Source organism: Passer domesticus, chromosome 3 (assembly GCF_036417665.1).
Source record: "Passer domesticus isolate bPasDom1 chromosome 3, bPasDom1.hap1, whole genome shotgun sequence".
Taxonomy (NCBI): Eukaryota; Metazoa; Chordata; class Aves; order Passeriformes; family Passeridae; genus Passer; species Passer domesticus.
The window spans coordinates 87,369,248-87,392,299 of record NC_087476.1 but is presented as its reverse complement, the minus strand read 5'-3'; the positions used below and the strand labels follow the sequence as shown (position 1 = coordinate 87,392,299).

General features: G+C 38.7%; 1 long non-coding RNA gene across 1 annotated transcript; it reads right to left on the bottom strand.

The window, feature by feature from the left end:
- Positions 1-17,606: 17,606 nt before the first annotated feature.
- On the bottom strand, positions 17,607-22,647 carry LOC135298170 (uncharacterized). The gene is made up of 3 exons (XR_010360163.1): positions 22,567-22,647; positions 18,960-19,057; positions 17,607-18,385 (listed from the first exon to the last, which is right to left on the bottom strand). It is a non-coding gene; the product is annotated as an uncharacterized LOC135298170 (long non-coding RNA).
- Between the last annotated feature and the right edge of the window lie 405 nt (positions 22,648-23,052).

Sequence of the window (23,052 nt, the reverse complement as noted above, 5' to 3'; positions counted from 1 at the left end):
AATCCAAAGCCTACCGAAACAGGGAGAAAATCTGGATCAGAGTCCAAATTTCAGAACATAGAGCTTTCCAGTGATGCAGTAATATTCAACACATTCTGTGGGATGATTAAAAATTTCTCAAACATCTGACTGATACTCAAGATCATGAATTAAGAACCTGGGGAAACTCTAGTTTGCCAATATTAAAACCAGAAAATATTATTTACCTCTGTGTATCCCACATCATGCCACTGCAACCCAAGAAATTAAGGAGACCAGGAAAGGGGATGGAAATGGATGGTTCTGCATCCTTCCTCCTTTCTTCAAAGGCTCTGAAAAGCTCGTAACTCAACCAAATTTGTCTCTAACTCAAATTACCAGCCTTCTTTCCAAATTTAAAGAGTTTATCCTTGTTTCTTTGATATTGTTCCTTTGAGGATCTGCCAAGTTCCAAAGTTCTTTGACCTTAGATGTCTTTTTCTCCATCTGTAATTCTGAATATGTTTATTTTACAAGTGAAACCAAATTCTTAATTGATCTAAGGAAAGTCAATCTTTTAGATTAAACAAGTGCTCAGCTGTGCATATCGGAATACTGGTAGATATGAATCAAAATATGAGCATCAACCATCAAATGCAGGCCAGATACCACCATAGCTGATGTATAGGGAATCCATGCTATATTCCTAAGACCATGAGAAACAATAAAACCACACAGTACAAACACAGAAACTTAAATCATGCTCCTTGAAAAGTTTGCCAAGGTCCATGAATCTTTTGAACTAACCTGGGCCTATTTTGAAACAAACACAGAACATGATTTTATATTGAAACCATGTGGGACTCAGAGATTTTTGTTGTTTGGGGTTCATTTTGACTTGAAACTTGAAGCCGAATACAAAGACTGGAACACAAAAGTCATCCAGCTGAAGAAAATCTTTCTGATATGACCAATGAAAAATCAAAGATTTTTCTTTCGGGGTTTTTTTTGTTTGTTTGTTTGGTTGGTTTTTTTGAGTGAGGCAATCAGGGTATGTAAGCCATTAGACTCTGAATCACATGGCATAATTGCACACATGTTTTTGGAGAGCAATCTGAGGGAAGGCACAGTGGGAAAACATAAGTAGCTGACAAATATCCACGAAGAGGTTCCATGTCTATCACTGAAGGACATAGTACTTCCTATTATCTGCTGGATATAATCAAGGCAGTCAAGAGTCTGAAAGTCCAAATTCTGTATTGCCATCATCAGAGAGAGTTACAAGGTGTCATTCGGGACAGAAAAACAGAAGGAATAAAGTTGTTCTGAAATGCTGAGCACTCAGACTGTCCGAAAACTAGGACTCATCAGTGTCCATAAATCTGTAAGAATATGATTGTACCAAATTATAGAAGGTACGTACAAAAGAGGATGACTTTGTGCAGTTGAAAGCTTCTAAACTTTAATCCAGAAGTCTTGACTCTGCTAGAAATGAGCTTTTTTGGTTCCACTTGTTCAGTCTACAAAATAACTTTCATGATGTAAAGATACTGTAAGGCATTTTAAGATTATCACCAAAAAGCACAGAATAGAAGATGGCATATAGGACAGTAAAAGCCTAAAATGTGCAGTTCACAGGTGCTGAGGTAAATGCTCACTTTGATGTCTTTTGAATAAGAGTAGGAAGAACTCAGAGAAAAATGGGGCTTTTTGTCCTTCTTAATAGTCATGTGAAAACACTGTGGTTTTTTTGTTTTGTTTTGTTTTTTAAGTAAATGAACAATTCACAAACCAAATAGCATTTTCTAAAGTAGCTTTATTTCTGAAGGTAAATTAGTAGATGAACAAGGATGTGACTGAACACGATTTGGAATGTAAAACTATTTCCAGCAGAAATTATGGTTTTTTACCAGCTCCTACATTAAGCAAGAACTTTAAATACATCTCTGAACAGTTACTCTTGTACATTTTACAGCAACAGAGAAGGCAAGGCCAGAATAAAGACCACAAAATTTTCTGTACCATGAAACCCCCAAAGTGAAAGCTCTGGGGAACAGTTCAGTTCATTGCCATGAAAGTAAACACATGAGAGAAAACTCTTTGGATCCTTTTCCTACCACACACAGCTAAAGACACATGAATGTGGGAAAGGATTTGATTGACTTCTTAAAACACTTAATGACATTATTCTAGTGTTTGCAGAAGGTACTGGATTAAGACATCTCTGGAGATGGCAATGATTCTGCCAGACCAATTTTCTCACATTGTCTCCTGGGTAGTTTCCAGATCTGCCTAGCTAGGAGAAGTAAACAAAATCCATTACATTAATTTCATTAAAATATTGAAAGAAAAGCCAGGTGACCCGTGTTCCCCTTCACATCTCAGTCTCTGAAGAGCTTGAAACAGGCTCAGATAAAAAGGTGTCCTTGCCTCCCAGTGTATTTATTTTTTCTTAGCTATCACTTTCTGGATCCAAAGTTCTCAAAAAATCATTGTGTTCAGATCAGCAGCTCTGGTCCTCCTCTTTACACAGTGGTCTCTCTTGCTTAAAAGGATGAAAACAAAGAGCTCGCCAAAAAAAATGATCAAAGCTGGTGGAAAACATTTGTTTCTAATATAATTTGTGAAGGGATTTCATCAGTCTCCCTTCATAACTAATAGAGATAAGAAGTTAGATAGAATTTGTGTGTTTAAATATAAGTAACCAAATAGAAACAATTAATAGAGATAACAAGGTTAATTCCAGCTGCATGGAATCTGGCTCCATGCTGAGCAGATACAATAAAATCAGAGGAATGACTTTGCATTTGCAGCTAAGCAGCTCTTAACATATGATGTGACCAAAGTGCTTTTCAAGCCAGAAAGTGACTATTAGGGCAGCAGAGTTGTATTTTCCCTGAGAATGGTGACCTACAGGCAGTTTGGGGCTCCTTTATCTGACTGTGACCTTCTGCCTAACCTGGCACTGCTTGACAAGGTGATAAGAGAGGATCCCACATAACAGTGACTCAGCCCTCCCAGTTATCCAAGTGCATTATCATCAACCCCAAGTGTATAAACATCTGAAGTGAGGACTCAGAAAAATTGATATCTGATTAGCATTACCCAATGTGTAAGGAACTGAGGAAGTAACAACATCAATTTTCACTTCCATTACTCTGCTGATCTGCCTCCTGGGCCACTTTCTTATTCTTTCCAGTAGTGTCCTTCCTCTTCTTTTCACTTTTTTTTTTCTCCCTCCTTCCTTGACCAAACAGGAAACGGCAACATGGCTCAACAACGCCTGAGGGGCAGGGTGGAGCAAGCAGCCATTGGTGGAAGACATAAACTTTAAAGGAAAATTTAAAAGTAATCCTATTCACTGATTGCTACTTAGCGAGTCCTTCTCAGAATCCAGAAGACAAATTAAAAGTGTCAGTTTAGGAACCTCATTATTTTAAGTCAGTCTGGTGAAGGCTTGATTAATTTTTTTTGCATTTGGTGTTATCAATACTGTCTGTGGAACAGTAACAGATCCCAGCTGTTGCTCATACCCAGCTTCCCAAAAATAGAGGGTCAGTTTGGGGCTGGGAGATGTTGTCTCTTTTGTTGGGTTTTTTTAAAAATAATAATTTCCCTTTCTCACAAACAAAATCAATAGAACAGGCATGAGTCTTCTCTCACATGAACTGTGCTGTAATGAGAATAGTTCAGGACAGTGACTGTTTTGCTGGACAACAAAAGTACTAAGAAACTGGACAAAGAGTACAGAAGGATTGAAAAAAGCCTCTGATTCAAAGCAAATATTTTTATTTGAATTTTCAAATGAATGTACTTTTACTACATTCCTTCCCTTCTGGGCTCACTTTCCATAAACAGCCTAGTGAATTAACTTTATAAACAGGAATACTTGCTAAAAGCTAATTTTAGAGAATGGGTTTTTAACTGCTCTCTAAAAGAAAATTCCAAGCCAAACATTAATAAAAATTTTACACTTAGTGATACAATTTGGGCACACTTGGCCCACCTAAATCTGCTACTGTTGACCCAGCTACAGCAAGTGCCTCAGCCTCAGCCTCCTCCCCATCCCTGCTCCTTGTCTCTGTGTCTGCTAAAGGAAACTCTCCTGAGCTCCAAGACCTGCCAGTTCAGCTCTGCCTTCCTTTTCTTCCTAGCTCAGCTCTATGACATGGTTAGGGTGTAAAGAATAACATGAAACTTATTACAGTTTGGATTTTTAAATGTTTTCAATTGAAATGCATAGGAGGAAGCCAGAGACTAAAAAACCTTCTATTTAATTATTTTTAAAGAAACTTCTAATTAATTATTTAACCTAGAAGATCTGACAGAACAGTAACTTCTGGCAAAGATGAAGGGATAAGCAGTCAGGAATGGCCTGAAAGTGGTAATACATAGCCCAGGTCAGCGGCACTTCCTTGGTGACACTTTGATTTCATGCTTTGAAACATGAACTTCTTAGTGAGTTTTGTAAGCCATTTCTTTGGGGAGTAGAGCTAAAATCATCTAAAAAAAAATCTGTGCAAATCTGCAAAAAAGAGGTTTTCCTTAATGGATTGTTCTTCAAATGCATTTAAAAGGGTCATCTTTCAAAGAAATACATGAAGAACATGATGATAAGAGTACATACGTGAACATAAAAACATGAATGCCAGTGGATAAATTGTTATTGATTAGGTGTCTAGCTCTAAAGAAAGGTTGCTTCAATCACCTCGCATGGCTTGTTACATCAATTGCTCTCTGTTTCCACAAGAAGATGATAAATGGGCAATTGGTGGAATGTACATACACCTTAGTGTCCCCAGAGAGTCAAGAAGCAACATATTTGCTGTCCCACCTCAGGCCCATCTCTAATAAGTCTAAAAACAATCTAAAATAAGGTATAAAGACATTAAGCAATATAAAAAATATGAAAGTAACCCAAGAAGTTTGCAATGAAACCACAATTGTGAGAAAATCAGTTAAAGGAAGTAAAATCCCAGCTCTGCTCCTAACTCACTGTGTGGTCTTGGGCAAGCCACAAAGGGCCATACTTTGAACATCTTACTCACACTAGTAACCAGCTCCTTACAAAGCATTTTTGCTTAACATCACAGTCCACAAACTTCTACTTGATCTATGGAAACAGCATGAACATGGATCTACTTACATGAGGCTAAGTATTGCAGCCTACTCCTGAGGGGATTTTTGCCTCCATCTATCCATAAAAAACAGAGAAAAGCTCTTACCACTGTGTGAGTGGTGTTGCTGGGATTCAGTCTAATTAATAAACATTTGTACAGGTCTTGGAAAATGTAAAGTGCAAAGTGCTATGCAGCTGGAAGAGATGTAGTTAAAACCTAATCTTCCAGCTTTGAATCTGCAGACTTTGAAGTAGCTGCAACATGTGTGTGAAAGGAGAATAAAGGACTGTAAGAATTTCCTCTCTAGTGGGACTGAAGACTATAGAAGAACACAGAACATGCTATTTTTACCAGTGTTTCTGTGTCCCTACCATGTTATCAAGAGAGTGGTCTGTCAAAAGCCACAGACATTGCTCCACAAGTCTTTTAGTGTGCTGGGAAATCCCAGGGATAGCTTCACACCACATCACCCTTATTACAGTGTGGGTTCAGCAGCAGTACATTTCACATATCCCAAATCTTTTCCATATATTTGGCACTTCTGTACCTTAGCCCCCTAGATTTTTCTCCACCTTTCTTGTTTTCCTAATACAGTTAATGCTACCCAGCTGTTTGCAGTCAACTTTAAAAACTATAACTAAATTAGCATTCCTGCTGAAGGCTTATTCCCTGAGCATATATTCCCCACACTACTGATATTCTCCATACATTTCTTGACAATCAAGTACAGCTTCACTTTTATTTGCACAGTGTTATGTTTCAAAAAATAATAGTCATCTGAAAAAAGAAGAGATGGGCCTGGAGAAAAACTGGATCCAAACAGTCCCTGGATGCTGGAGAAATTTACATCCAGACTGGATTAAAAATGTGCAAGTAAACCTCATCATTCATCAGATTCCACGTCCTTCTGTCAAACTGTGAGTTCTTGCAGCAGGTTTTCCCTAGTAATGGCAAAGCAAGACCTTCCCCAATAACAAATTAGGGCCATAAGTCCAATGACAATTCTTCAATACAACAATTAATATTTAAACAACAAGGCTGAAGTTCTGACCTGCACAGGTTGAACGCAGCAACTCATTGAGGCATCTTTAGAGGAATCCCAGTTGTCACCCATACTGTGAAGACCAGATTGGAGAGAGCCCCTGAAGTTACCTAGCTATTCCTAGTGCTCTGCCAGCTGCAGAGCTCCTGCACCAGAATCATGTCCTGGGGTTTTCAGTGTGCAGACTCACAGCCATCCCATGCAGTCCCTGTACTGTGGCTCTTTCCCCAGAAACAGACTCTCTGGATCCTGTAGGATCTTTCACCCAGGTTTATGATTTGGCTCCCTTAAGGTGAGATGCTAGCTTGTGTTGCTGGTTCAGATCTTTCAGGACTGGATTCTAAAGTAAAGACATGTTTTGGTAATACCTGGTATCAGAACATATGATTTTCTTGGTAAGTGGTAATTTCAACAATCTCACAATACTTATTATGGTCCCACCTGGATTTCTAAGTCTGCAAAAAGAAATTCTCTTTTTATTTTTCAACCCCCATGCAACCCTTCTACCACTGTAAATATCTGTCTTAAGTGGGGCTTATACAGATGATTATTCAACAGGATTACTCACCCCTCCTCTGCCTGACTTTTATGAATTTCGTCCCCTTCCTTGTTCACTATAATTTGTAGAAGATAAATTTCCTTTCCTGCTCTGTGTTTAGAACCCGAGCCGGCGGTGAGCATGTTTCCCATCTCCTGCTGCGAGATAAGTTGGCCCTTGCACTCCTGGGAAGGTCTGAACCCCTCTTCAAGAAACAACAGCTTAATGAAGGGGCAGGAAGAAGGGAATTAAAAATGCATGGGCACAAAACAAACCAGTCCCCAGCAAGCTCCTGCTGACAGGCTGCACACCAGCCCCCAGATCAGCAGGATATCCAAGCCCAGGCTAATGAATGATTTCCCTGATGGAGAGAGGAGTCCATGTGTGCCGAGAGTTCACTGCGTGCTGGAAGCATTTGTTCAGTCAGGTTTCAAAGGCAATCTCTGTCATCTGTGGCATTGAGGGTCAGATTATTAATTTAATGGAGTGGTTGCGCTGTGCAAGGAAGTGGAAAAAATCTGCTTCCACCTTGGCCAGAGCAGTAACGCCTGCAGCAGCCATACACATTTTTTCATTGCTGTCAGCTCCTGAGGGAAACAGAATTGTGACCCTGCTGCTTTTCACTCCTGGCATGATCCTTCCTCCTCTTTTTGCCAGTAGGAAAACACTGATTGCAGCAGGCCTCCTGTTTATCCATCGTTGATTCCAGCACAGCCTGCTCTCACCAGGTGTCGGTGGATCCAACACAAGCATCAGGAGTGCACAGCACTAAATGTGCATATATTTAATTCCAGGTTTTGTTTTAAGGTCTTCAGGCAGAGGAAGGGGTGGATAATTGTATAGTGGAGGGGAGGTCAGGCAGGCAGTTAATATGAACTTCATAGGACGGAGATACTTGGAAAGCAGCGGCACTGAAAAAGACCTAATGAACATTAAATTAGATATGAAATTTCCATCTGGTAAAATGGCAAAAAGCCTCATGCAAGTATGGAATGCATTTACAGACAATTCATGTCACTAGCCAAAAAAAAAAAGGGAAACTTTCTTACTTGAAATGGCAAAGTACCAACAATGGTATAATATCTAGAATGCTTCAGACAGTGCTTGACATTGTTGGCTTCAAAGACTTCAGAGAAAATTAACAGAAATTAAGAAAGGCTGGAAGAATTACTCGATGAAAACTGTTACTGACTCTGCCTGTGTGTCAGAGAAGGACACAGTCAATCCACACTCAGCCCCAGAGCACATCCCTGAGTATCAAACTTAACCCAGGCTGCTCTTGGATTGCATAAACCAGGTCCACCAGAACAGATGCATCTCCAGTCCCAAAGTGAAATGAATCCCAAAGTGGGGAGTCCCCCTCTGCAAAGCTGAGGAGGAGCAGACCTAGGTGAAAAATTATGGCTTTTCAGCAGGAAATACTGAGAAAACAGAGCTTTTTTTCTAAGAGGGTTTCCAAGAAACTGTGTTCTGGTTTCCTTGTAAAGAAGAGGAATCCAGAGATTTTCTCTGAAGATAGAGTTCTGAATTCATTGACCACAAACATCTGATGAGTGCAACTTTAATTACAACTTTCCAAAATAAAAAAGAGTGCCTAAAAATTCCAGGAAAATACCCTATTCTTTTCTCTTTTGTCACTTTTAAACATAACTATACCTCAGTTTCTTTCTGTTTGCCCCTACCACAATATCATGTCCCCCCTGCACTTTTTTCCTGTTCCTTTTGTAGACAGGGAAATGGGAGCACAGAGTGATCCACTGCAGGGGATCCAAAATTTCCAATTCTTCTTTGTCATGAATCCTGTCCTCACCTGACCTAAAGGTCAGATTAGTGCAGATAATTAGATATATTCCAGTATTAGCAGAAGATGGGTGGTAATTAATGTTGTGTTTGAAGGATGCATTCTACTCCCTGGCCTCTTTCCTGGCTATCCCTTTGGCAGAGAATAGTGGCACAGGAATATTTTCAATACTATATATTCCAGCTTAGTAGAACTCTAACAGAAACACAAGATAAATGCATTTTTGTCATTTTTTATACTTTATGAGACTGCTAAGTCACATAAGAACACAGTGCCAAAGGTGCTTTGGAAGAAAGACAGATCTGACTTCAAACTATTTTTGTTCTTAGTGTGTTAAGCTAAAAGTGAGGGCTGTGACATTAATTCTGATGAAATTTACACTTGACCCACTAATTAAGAAACTTATCACAGGATATGTTGCTCACTAATAGGAAATAATAAATAATTGTATCAATACAAAACTGCTTCCTGTACTGCTAATTAAACCAGAGAAATTTTTTCCAGCTAAAGGAAATTATCTATTCAAAAAGCATTAACATTTCTGGCCGAATTGATAAAATGATTAACTGAGTCTGGTCAGGAAATGAAGTCCCTGTCCCTGCAAGGACAGGGAAATGTGCTGTAGAGATTATTCTGAAGTGAAGTTCTAACACTATGGGTGACCAAATCTAATGAGCAGGATTTCCTCAGTGACCTGGCAGAGATTGGAAGGAACCTGCAGAAATGCTGCATTAGTTTTGAGATTAAAATATGGATAGACAGGAAAAATATATTAAAAGTTCATGAATGGAAGTCATCATGGGGTCAGCATGCAACATATTTCAAATTCATGAGAAAAATCAAAGCATTTTGAGGAGATAATTCAAAAAAACACGCCCTGGATCAAAATGTGCTCTAGATGAAAGCACTGGTTGGTGCAGCAAGGAACAGAAATTGGCGTAATTTTTCCTGCTCCAACAAAACTTCCAGAGGCTTGGAGTAGCTGAGCTGTTAAATTCCCCGGGGTTGTAGAGTGTGGAAGGAAATGGCCAAGAAGATCTGCCAAGGAATGAATCCATTACTATTGCCCATTCCCCATACTCCCTCTTCTCACATCACAAGTCATTGGAGAATGGCTTGCTGTACATTTTATTTCAGCCAGTTCCCATGTGAGTGGATAAAATGATCTGGTTTTCCAGTCATGCTTCCAGGTTTTGAGGAGTTGTACTGAAATCAGGATATTGTCCTGCAGAGTTTGGGAAGGAGGCTGGAAGGAAGAAATAAAGTGTAAGCTCACGCCAACCAAAAACATGGGCCCCCAACTCATAATTTCCTATGTTCCTTCCTTCACTATTCATCCAGTCTGTCATCCCACTGTGTCATCCTGTGACATGTGTTTCACATCCCACCCTTTCCAGATCTAAACTGTTTTTCACCCTTCTTTTATTTCTTTCTACCCTGTCTTTCTTCTAGAAAATAGCCACCCTACATGGGCTGAGCAAATGCACTCACACTGAGTGTCCTCAGAAAAGCTTCCAGAGTTGGCTTCCAAACTCTGATCACCCTTCCATCCCAGAACTGATGTTGAAAGACTTGCATAAATACACACTCTGTGTCTGTTCCCTGGTTCTGTTCTTCATCCTGGAAAGTTCTACTTACATCAGCTATGTTACTCTGGTAGAAAAATGACATGGGTGAGTGGAGAATCAGGTCCATCCATTTTCTTCTTTTTAAGTCAAATGATGTAATTTGTTTGCCTTCTTAAAATGAAATGGCCTTTCAAAGGCTTGTTTATTTGGTTTTTTCTCACTGAGCGTCACATGGGTCTTCCATTAGTAATAACAATAGCTAAAAGAAAAGACTAATTAAAGCAGACAGTCTCCTTAGTTTTTTTTTTATTATTGCACTCAGCATTCACTGCTGAGAGAAATATGGATAGCAGGAAAATAACTCAAAATATTGCTTCAAAAAGGCTGATTCAAGTTGCTGCTAAGAAGATACTACACCATATGGAAAATGTAACTGAGTAGCTGCCAAATATGTTTAGTTTAAACAAGGGTAGGTAAGATCTGATAATGCATGGAATCATTTTGGCACGTAGTACAGCTCTCCCAGACCCATTGCATTATGCCTATCATCAAGTTAGTTCATCTAACAGCACAAAGTGGAACACCATGACCCTTCTTATTCCTGTTAATCACTCTTAAGTAAATAATACCTCTTTGGAGAATAGTGATTCATATGCTACAAACTGAGATACAGTCAAGCTGTGAACTGGTCTTCCTGCAGCGATAGGCAAAGTCAGGGAGCAAAGATAAGGAAGAATTTTGTCAGACTATTATCACTACTTCACTTTTTAATTGCCTATAAAAGTTTTTTTAAAGAAGCAGGACAGCATAGAAGAACACAATCCTTTCTGTTTTCTTTCACTACATCCTCTAAACAGCTGTTCTGTTTCTTTCCCATTGTCACCTATTTAATTTTAAGATAAGGGATACTTAGGAATAATTTCCTCAGTGAAGCAGCTAGGAAAAATTATATATTTCTAAAATGTCCTGTGCTATTTCCTTTAAAAGAAGTCAGACCAATTCTTGGTTTCCCAAGGCATTCTCATAGCCCTGATCACTCAGAAGTAAAAATGAGCAAGACATTGAGGAGCCTTGCAGTTCAGAGGTACACTTTCCCACTTTTCTTTCTGCTTTCCTTTCCTGGGACCCAACCCTCTTCAATACTCATATTACATTATATATGTAATATATAATTACATAACCACAGTTTGCCACCAGATCAGGCTGAGCTGCTCCTGTCAGGATTTTGGAGAGCTGGGCAGCCAGCTGTCAGTCTCTTTCCTGTGATTTTAGATCTCTTCATTGAGATATGGAGCTGAGGTGTATCTCTGACACACTCCTTAATCTAGCACCCATGGAGATAACTCTAATGCACCCAAAAGGGTTGTCCACACCCCAGAGGACAAAATTATGCAGAATGGGCAAACTACCTTGGACTGAGGTGTTGTGCACTGTGTAGTCAGGTAGAAATCCTGCCTGAGGCCCTCAGGTTGGCCCAGCAGTCCTCACACACAGCAGTTCAAGGGCTGGTGATCGACATGGCTCTATGACTACAATTTTGTCTATATAGTGCTTTGTAGCAAGGCCTATTCCTTTTGTGGAGAAAAAGCCAAGATTTCACTCCACAAAATGTTTAAGTCACTGTTCCAAACTTTTCAGAAACCAGTCAGTTCATTCAGATGAAGATGGATATGTGTAAGACGGGTACTTTGCACTGGACAGGTCAGGAAACGCCAATTTATGTGTTAGAAAGATACATTAAAAGTCTAATTTCTTAAGCCATTTGAGAGAGACACATCAAGCTCCAAGGAATAGTGACGGTATGGTTTTGTTATTCTATTAATGAGATACTGTAAGTAAAGAATGCTCAAGCAGACCTGCCTGTGGATTTGATTTTGGTTTGTTTTGATCTCTCATATATATTTTGCTGAGGCTGGGGAAAAGACTGACACATCACCTGACTTCCCTTCCCTAAATATTTTGACCATGATGCCCACAGTTAGGCTTTGTCAAAGATTATGTCCAATAACAGAGGTCAAATGTCCACCTGCTGTACATCAGCAGTACCCCACTGATGTCCCATAGGTCAGTGGAGCTGTGCCAGTTTACTGCAGCTGTCTGGGCTCCGGGCTTGTGCTGGACCATGTAAAGTCTTTTGAGGTGTTTGCAATTGGCTTGAACATGTTCATCTCCAACACCTCACTTAGAGAACACTGATAATCTCTAGAAGCAGACCTAGAATGCTTTATTTCCTGAGGAATGGACACAGGATAAGAGTGTTCCTTAATAAGGTCTGGGAAACATATGTAAAGTGTTTTGGCAGAGAATCAGTTCTTTGTAAGTAACTAATGCTGAGTGAAATTCTCCATAAGACACTTTCTTCTCCTACAGAAGCTTTCTGCCGATGTAAATATTCTCTTTCTTATCTCATTACTTGCCATGACATAAATAGAGCAATCCTATAAGTTTCTCTATTTTTTTTAAAATTCTGAACTGATTAAAAAACTTCTCCATCCTTCATGTGTTACGTAATTTAAGCACTTGCCAGGTCTAAATGGAGCTTGAAATAGTTATAATTCTATTTACCCTATAATAGGAGAGGAGGGGAAGAAGAACCAAAATGTAATTTTTACTTAGTGAGTGAAAATTTTTCTTACACACAAAAGATTTTTTATAGTCCTTAGAAACAGAGATTTAGCATGGCTCTATATTCTAGTGCAGACCAAAAATGAAAGGTCTAGAAGGACTCTACAACACAGGTTTGTTTAAGCATTATTTGAAGACCTACAATAAAAGGAAAGAGTTTCACCTATAGCACAACAAAAGACCACATGACAATTTTTTTCACAGTGTATCATGAAACCAAACCTACTTCATGTTAAATCAGGCATGTGAAAGATTATAATGCTATAAATTCATATGCACAGACAAGCACATGAAACACTGAGCTTGCTGACCTTACAGTATACTTTGTCTTTCTTTAATTCACTTTCATGTAAACAAAACAGAAAATGCACACCCACTGCTTTACTGCCTGACACCATCACCATGTTCAAATAAATTGTTTTAGTATTTTTGGAAAAACTTTTCTTTGTGTTTTTGTGCCTCCTCACATATGTTCTTCTTCTATCTTTTGGAACTCAATTTAGAAAATTCAAAATTTTTATAGAGACATGCAACATTTCACTTCCAAAAAGATGTCATAAATAATTTACTGTCAGAGTATGAGCTTACAAAATAACAAAGAAACATGTTTTTGAAGTTTTAAGTCTTATTGTAACCCTGGAAACTTGCTGGGTGGTGAATTCATTAAAAAGATGCCAAAATATAAGCTCAAGGTCTCAAATTTATTTCGTGTTATAGAAGTTTTCCATTCCAGGAAGAAAAGCATCACTAAGTGGATGTGCATAATAAACACCAAATCAAACTGTGCTGTGCTAATGGTTATTCCTATAATATTGACTAATTAACATTAAAATTCTGATTCAATTAAAACAATTTTTTTTTTAGATATTCTCCATTTTTTTCAGATTTTGTTTATGTCAATAATGTTGTGCAATATATAATTCAGATCAGAATTTCCACTGTATACAAGCAGAAACATATGATACAAATTAAAGGTGGGCAAACCCACTCAGACACAGGCAGGATGAACAAACTCAACCCTAGAACACGAATCTACTCTAAGGTGCTCAAAATGTGCTTTCAGGTTTGGAATGTTTGTTCTTTCCTTTTCAATCAGTTTTATATTTCTTCATTCTGGATAGCCCAGCAAGTACAAGAGAATAAACACTGCTTTCTAAGGTTGTTTCTACTTGTCTCTTTCCACGGCCAATACCATTGATTCTGCCAGCAGTGCCAGTCTCAGGCCAGCATTCATTTCTTGTCCCATCTAGCCCTTTCATTTCCATTATCCCTGATGCCATAACTTCAGTCCCCATAACTTCACATCATCTTGAGACTCATGGGTTTAGAAATGACATGTATTCTCTTGTTTCCTTGCAAAATTCTGAGCATTTCTGCACAACTCTAAACCCAAACCCCAAACAGTTCATCAATGTTGATTCAAATGAGCAAACAGACTGTCCCAAACTCTGAAACATTTAAGAGGACCAACACAGTTCTCACTAGGTAAAAAAACAACACAAGGAAAATGAAACCAAAGAAGAGTGGAAAGAAATTATAAATAAACCAAGCCCTCTGCCCCCTTTCCTTCTCCTCAGAAACTGTGGTGTGAGTGTATAGCAGATATTTCCTGGACTGTATCTCACTGTACATTTTGCACACAAACTCTTTCTTCCTTTTACCCTACTACTAGGAATTTTAGTAAAATTCAATGTTATTTGACACATGAATTGAAAATTCAATTCTTACGCAATTATTTTCACAGCTCATGGTTGAACCAGCTGACTCCATAAGAGGAACTGTTGTAGAAATTAAAATTTTGTGAAACCCTTTAAATACTTAAAATCAAAACCTCCCCTGTTCTTTGAGGGACCTACTCCAGAACCTGAGTAGGAAACATTGGTCTAGAAATATTTAATGCTTTCTGCCAGGGGAGAACCAGGTTGCAGGAAGTTACTTCTTGTTACCAAACCCAGACAAACACTGAGTCAGTGTTGCAGAACTTAGGGAATGCTATGGGAATATTCAGCATTCATGGAAAGAAAATGCCCAAAGAATGCCACGGCTCAGGCTGCTGGTATCCCTTGAATCTTGAATGGGAGACAGGTAACTCCACAAACACAACCCTCCCTAGATGAGCAGAGGTGCAGAGGCAGTAGTTTCTTCCCCTTCCAGAAAGAACACTTTTCATCCGATTTCAGAGCAGTTGCTCAGTGGGCCCCAAAAAGACAGAGCAGAAATGATACCACATGTGAGCAGATGAAACAGGTTAACCTTTTTCAAAACACAGCACTTACAGTTAGTCAGGTCTGGTGAGAGAGCACATAGGGAAGAACTATACTGGCAGTCACTATGGAGCTGGAATATGCTACCTGAGAAATATAAATTTCTTGGCAGAAAAACAAAATCATCTTGCCTCAGGCAGCCAGCAAACTCACTGCAGACCAGTCATGCATTCAAGTGCTAGAGACCAAAGAAATCACTCACTATCAGAGATCTGTCAAAAATCTGACCAAAAAAGAGAGCCCAATTTACCACTTCTGCAATGCAACAAGGTATTTTTCACCTTTACCTCAATGTTTTTGTGAAAACTAAAGGCAATTTATATTTGATGCCTAAGAGGGAAGCTTTCTTCTGAGCAGAATGACTAAGATTAAGCCTAGGACAGCATAACTGAGTAGGCAGGAACTGGCTTGTCATTGGAAAGGAAATTCTGCTACTTTGAAAGGAACAAGACCTCCAAACTCCCATGAAATACAAATTTAAAGAACGTTTGAAGTCAGTTGCAACATCTTATCTAGATAAAAGGAGTATGCATTTTGGTTAAGGGCTGATCACCTTTAACTTTTTGGTTTTTAATATAAAAGATGGTCAATTTTAAAATCAAGATATGTCATGGACATTACTGAAAGGTTTTGTTTTGTTTCTTTTTTCAAAACAGATATTTTTTTAAATTAATGTATTAACATATTTAGTTTTAAATGAAAATTAAATTTCTGTTTGAAAATTGATTTGGTAAAAACTTTTATTAATGTTACTTTCCAAGAGCTATTCTAGCTTGGGCAAAAAGTTAAAAAAACCCCTGCCATAGTTATTTCCTGTATTGTTTGACTTCAAAAAATACTTTGGCTTATTCTACATAATGGTTAGTATATTAACATTATTTTAATTTAGACAGAGCAATACTTCATTCTTGGTCTTCCCTCACAACTGAAAAGTGCATTTTTAAAATCATTATCAATTATAGCATCTAGTTAATAATTTTTCTCATTCTCTCACTAAAGTGAGAATTTATAAATCTGTTATTAGGAGTTAAAAGAATACATTTACAATTTTTTCTTATTGTAAATGTAAATGCATCTCCATACTAATTGCAACAGAATATGATACAGAATCCTGAATTTTAATTCTAATGTTAAGACATATCAATACAATTCTAAATTACTTAGTCTGCTTTTTAATCAAGTACTTTTACCACTTTATCCTTGAACAGAACCTCTTAACCTGCATTCAATTAATGCCTGTCTTTCAGACAGGCATGACAAATCCAGCACTTATCTATAGGTTACTTGAAAAGGTACCATCCTCACTGTTAAATCTGTGCATTCAGGAATAATGTTTATAGTCATGCTTATTCAGAAAACTACTCTTCCTTTTACATATGGCATGTTTTCTTTTTGTCAGAAAATGCCAGATGAAGAAAGTTCAGTTCCAATTTTGATCCCTCAGTCTAAAAAGTCGAGTGACACTGATCTGTGCAGGACTCATTGGTTTTAAACTTTGTTTTCAGGTGGCTGGTGTAAATTGGGTTTTGTACATTCAGATGAAATTAAGGTTTGGAGTGTAAAATGGAAAAGAAATATTTAAACAATGCATGGAAAGAAAACGTGATAAACACTGAATCTTTGAAAAGGAAGGCAGACTGAACAATATTTCATTACTATGTTTTGAGAACAGTTGGTTTAAATTTCCAAATAACTTTCATTTCAAAGGGACAGTATCAAAACACATGCAAAAAATAAAATTCTAAATAAGGCACAATAAATTATTTCACTGCTTAGGTATTAGATTTCAAAGGGAGAAGACCGTATGCACAAGGATATTAGAATGGACTATATTGTATCTTTGGGAATTGCTGTCAAATATTGATGCAAACAGAGAGACTGTCAGAGATCAGATAAAAGAAAGAAATTATTAGATTTGGAAGAACAATGTGAAATGTGTGGCCAACAGAGACTTTGAATGTAAGCTAATAGCAATCCACCAAAGAACAAAGCTGGAGGAAGTCCCACATATTCAATCACATTTACAGTCAGTTAGAATAAGTAAAAAAGTTATGGCACATTTTTCCTTGTTTTGAAACTCACCAAATTGGTCATTCAGTGGATCTGACTGTGACACATCATTGCAGGGAATTGACAAGCATCAACAAAACATGAAAAAATTATGAACCCTGATTTTAGCCATTTTTTCACAACTTGTTCTTATCACAACATAAACACAATTTTTGGCTTTTCTGGAATTTAACTGGGTTATGAAATTGAAGAGATTCACTGCTTTTACATAGTACACATATACAAATGAAAAGTGTACATAGTACACATACACACATGAAAAGTGTCTTGCAGGTGCTACTCTCAAGACTCTCGTGGTACCAGAATGCACAACACAGAATGTCTTGTTTTGAAATTTTTGGTCATAATATGAAACAAAAAGCCATGGCACAAAGGTTTCTTAACATAGTGCTTTTCCTGGAGTGACCTTTCCTTTCTGGAAGAAAAGTATTTTAAACAGTCTCTCTAAACCCTTAATTTTCTCTCAGATAATTTCTGTGATCAGCAAAGATTTTAAGAAATTGAATGTCAACATTTCCTTGGCCTACATATTTGAAGAATTTTCAAGTTATCGTGAAGAACTACAAAACCATTAATCTTTAAATATGGAAGTAAGAAAGTCTGGAGTCCTCTATGCAGGCAGACACAGGCAGTGCCAGTTCCCTGACAAGCAAGGAAGTGTGTTCTGTAACAACATAGAACTGCAGATTTTAAGCAGTTTTAATGCATTACATGCAGAGATTTTTAGATTTAAAAGGGCAATATGCTTTGTGTCCCATGTTTTGATGGTTGTTACATTGCTTGTAAAGCTAGAGCAACTCAGGACCTCAGTGGAGTTATTGTATCCATACACATTGTAACTAAGATCACAATGTGGTTTTATAGTAGTGTTGCAGAGAGATTACAACCCATCCGTTGATTTCAGCAGCTTCTGGTCCTAAACTTAACTTTTGAACTTCTGTACACTGGCTCTGCAAACCCTGAGGTTGCAGATGAGATGGGGTTCTTGGTTCTGTTGCTTTGGGCTTGAATCTGAAACTTCATCCCCCATCTTATCGTTATTGCAGTAAGGGTGTAAAATGAGGATGAAGGTGTCTCATTATAGAAATCTTCACCATCTTGTTACCTTCCCCTTTTGTGAACACATGGGAATGTTTCACTCACATGTGCTTGCAAAGCCCTGCTGAACCTGGGAAAATCCCCAAGAAAACAGAAGAAAAATAAAAACATGGCACCTAAGGGGAAAATCTTTAACTAGTAGGGACTGCTGCATTTGGTTTTGAAAAGGCAAGATAACATCACCCAAAAGATTCAGCACTGATGAGGCTTTCCATGTGATCTTCGTCACACTTTTTCATAAACACACACACTTAGGCCTAATTAGAGTGAAGCACTTCCCTTGCTGCGTTCCTCGCTGCTGCTGGAAGTGAAATACTGACTGTTAGCGCAACACATAACAACTCAGATCCACACACACATCCCGGTCTTTTACCAACTGCATTTTTACTGGCATATTTGCTCACTTTTCCCAAAATCACTCACCAACAAGTAATGATCTTCTTATTTTCATAGTCCTGCCCATTTTTAAGAAAAATGAAATCATCTTGCTACTACTTTTTATTTTCTGTAGTTAGGATCAGAGAATCAGTAAGATTGGAACAGGGTCCTGAGATCGAGTCCAGCTGTTAACCCAACACCACCATGGTCACCACTAAGCCACATCCCCAGGTGCCACATCCATGCCTTTTTTGAACAATTACAGGGATGGTGATTACACCAGTATCCCAGGCTGCCTGATTCCATCCCCAACCACCCTTTCAGTGAAAAAATTTTTCCTAGTATCTAATCTAAACCTCTCCTGGAAAACTGGAGGCTGTTTTCTCTCATCCTGTCACTTGATACCTGGGAGAAGAGACTGACCCCCACTGCTTTTCCATATGCCCATCTAACAGCTCAGCTTCCCAAAATTCTGGTTAAGAGTGACCTACACCCACCATGCTCTTCCAAGAGAGAAAATCACAGAGCAGAAGCTTTCATAGTTGACTTCAAGCTTGACAATCTCTCCTGAAGAGTGCTATGAGGAGAGTTGGTCCTGGAAAAAATATTAGACAGATTTGTTTTGATATCATATCTAGGAAAAACCAAAGCTGCCTAGATTGATAAAGAAGTGATTTGCTGCTGTCCTAATGAAAATGAAACTGCATTAATTTTCAGGTATATCAAACCTTATCTGGTCTTATAACATGTAGTGCTAATCTGTCAGAAAGCCCTTAAACTATGATGAAACATCAAATAATCTTTGCTCTTACTGTGGCTTTTTACTGTTTAAAACCAGTCCTGTGCTTTTTAAAGTCAATGATTCTCTGTCTTGTGTATGAGGATCTTATAAAAAGGTGTTCATCTCCTAAAAAACATCATCCCACCATGTCACTCTCCAGCTGGGACATGATTAGGGATAGGTGCCCCAGAGTCAATATGATTGGGCAAACTCTTGATTGCTAACATACTGCAAGCACACAAGTATTGTCTTGGGGAATTGTTCTGATGAATGAAACAATAGATTGAGCATTTGGTTGAAAGGAGAGGAGACATTAATGCAGCCCACAGGCACTGCAGATAAGAGGACTTGTACTGGAAATGCACATGATGGCTGTAATGTGCATTTTCCAGTTATTAAGAAAACCATTTGCTCTGGAAGGTTGTTAGCTACATCTGAGGGCATAACATGAATTTGGATTTTAGAGAAGACATTATTTCTGATAGCTCTACATGTTGCTCCCTAAGGCAAACAGGAGGATTTTGAGTAAAATACACCTGTGCTGAGACAGAGACATGATTCAAATGGAAAATGGTAACATACAGACTTGTAACCACCTGCACAGGCTACAGAAAGGAACTTATACAGAGGATGATTGGAGAAAACAGTAGTCTTTGTGAAATTACTGTACAGGGAACTTGGCGCCACTCTGTAAATCACTTCTTTAACATAGCCTATTCTGCTAACCAAGTTAGGTTTCCTCTCAGGTTTCAGCCTCACATGAAGTATCTCATATTCAACATTTACATGCAATTAAAGCTATGTCAGAAATATACCATACCAGTGCCAACATGTTTTACTGGAAGGCATTTGGTTACCTGTTTTAAGACTTGTGTTTTCTTGGTTTGCACTGTGTTTATAAAGTTATTTTTCAATCCTTTAAACTCTGATTTACTATTTTATTTACGTGACAGTAGGTAGAAAAAAAATCTGTTATCAAAGCTTATAAAAGACCTAGATTTCACTGGAAAGGCTGGTGATGTGATCATTTACTGATTTACTTGGGCTGAATGCATGTAACTAGAAGCAGAATTTGACAATATGTCCCTTGCAGTGAGAATGTGCAGACATACCAAATATCATAAGTGTTCCCAGCTGTAACTGAGACCCATACTTTTTTCATAGGGACAACACATAGATTGGGAAGTTTGTCCTTAGTTCAGAGCTGGGTGGCCTAATTCCTTCTGTTTTCAGTTTCAGACCAAAATTAATGTGTACATCTGGGTTGTTAGTGCTGAAAAATTTTGGCTTATGGTGGAAAAGATTACAACAAGCCCAGTGTTAGTGGTATAGGAGGAGCTGACAGCCTCGTGTAGTCCCACTGAGTAATTGCTTGGCCTTTCGTAAGAAAAGAGACTTTCAGCAAGCAGCCTTGGCAGCAGAGAAGATGAGTAGATGACTGCAAGCCTGAGACATAACTGGAAATGGGCAAAGTTGATGACCATATGGGATGTGAAATTGTGCTGTGTTTGTGTAATGTCGCAGATTTGATTTTACCTACAGTTATACTGCTTTATTCAACTCTTCAGAATTCAAGCAGATGAAGGATGAAGAGATTCAAATACATGTTTCTGGTATAGGCTATCTCTGCCTGAGGGAATTCTGCTTCCATGTCCTCTTAGCAGTGGTAATACCAGTTAGTGGTCTTAATGACTACATCAAGTGTTTCCAGTGAAAATGAAAAATGCCCTTTCCTCAACAGTACATTAAAATTACTAATCAGGGGGAAATGTAAAGATCCCATGTTGCCAGAGCTGTTCCTTTCCCCTGTCAGTGAATTCCCTTTGCCCATCCAGTACTTTGAGTGACCTCCAGACTCCCGTTGAACGAAGCAGCTTCAATTTCAGCTAAGAGATGGAGGGCCTTGAAGGTGACATGGAACAAGGGCAAGCAAGGAGGTTACATGCATCAATAGTTCACGTTTGGTGAGTACTGGCATTAAGCTTACGTTTCTGCATACTTAGAGACTCTGTGAGATGTCTCCACTCCAAGCACTGTGGGTGGTGCAGAAACATGAGCTGGCCTGTTCTGTCAAAACAAGGAATTCTGAAATATTGAGTTTTCTGCTGGGCTGTTGGGGTCCACTCCAGCTAGCTATGGACCCTTGCCCACACAATATTTCATAGACGAAGGTAAAAGATTGAGAAGCGCTCTCCGCCACGTGGCAAACATTCTCCTTTATTCTAAGAGACACACCAAGTGGACAAACCCATGGGAGAAGAGGGCATTCCCTGGTGGCAGGGGACTTTTATACCCCGGGGATGGGGACAGAGGAAGATGTCTACAGCCAATGGAATACCAGTGAGGAGTGGAGAGGGGAGGGGTAGCCCAGGGGAGAGACCACCAGGTGGTACTGGGACAGGTGAGGGAAAGACCATGTGATGGGGAAACGGGGTAAAAAACCATGTGATATAACAGAAGCTATACAGTGCAATACAAAACTATTCTGTGCAAATTCCCAATCACCCAGTGCAAGAGAACAACTAAAACTAGTGCACCACAACATCTGAGTTTCTTTTGAAAGGCACAGACTGCTGAAAAAAGCTTCAGTGAGTCTCCTGCTACAGAGGGAGACACTGGGTCTGCTTCTAACACCCAGCAGGAAACACCACCTCGGATATTGTTTTTTACTTTCTCAGCCAGCTTTAACCAGGAAGGCTTTCATCTACCTTCACTTTCACAGATGACAGAGAGCAAACCACTTTATAGTGAATCTGAAAATTTGAGCATTTCAGGGTTTGGAAAGTCATCTTGTCCCTAAAGATGATAATGTCAGGGAATAAACCAGTCCAGGATGGCAATGAAGCAGCAGCTGCAGTCTGTGCCACTCCATGGTCCAGGTACTTTACTTTCTGGCATCTCTTGGTTTGAGCTCAGACTCTGCCTGAAGAGAATGGAACTACTTTCACAGCAAAGGCAGAGGCTGCAATGTCTTTCCCTCTGCTCCGAGAACATTGGGCAAGAATCAGAGCTGGTCTCCCACAACCCTTCAGGATGATTCCACATTATCCCCTGTTGAGTTGGATTGCACAGTTTGGCCTCTGTCTCTGAACTGCAGAGATTACCAATGAAAACACAAGTTGTTGTGGAGGTCTGTTGATAAGATTTTGTTTATACACTAGGAGTAGTTTCTTAGAATCTTTAAATTAAATTAAATAACACATTAACTTTTGTGCCAATAGCTAAGCTCTAATGCTAGTCAGTCATCAACTCTGACAGCAGTAAATCCAGCATAAATAGAAAATACCATTAACTTTGAGTAATTTACATAATAATTACATTACCCAGATGAATATTTCTTCCAAAAGGAGGTCACAGATGCATTCTGACTCATTACTGTTTGCAGTAAATTGGGAAGCTCAGCCTGCATGCAATAATATTGGAAGAGATTTGCAAAGCATTATTAAAAAGACACTAGTGTCAAAAGACTGTTCCATAAAAACACATGTACTAAAACCTTCAGCATTAATTGAATCATGCTTGTGTTTTGGCAATGCTGGAAACCTGGCTCAGTCATTGCTCTGGTGATTCATTAGTGCTAATTAATGCTTTTTCCAGGCTAGTAACAAACTAAAGAGACATTGTTTGTCTCTACTGATCATTCCACAGTTACAGTAATGGTTTGATTTATGTATCAGACACTTAATGCTGTGTTTCATTCATTTTTAAACAAGTTTCAAAGGGACTCAGGGTACTTACATGAAAATTTAAGACAAGTAAACAAAAGTGCTTCCTCTGAGTACTGCAAAGCAACAATGCTGGGTTTCCTT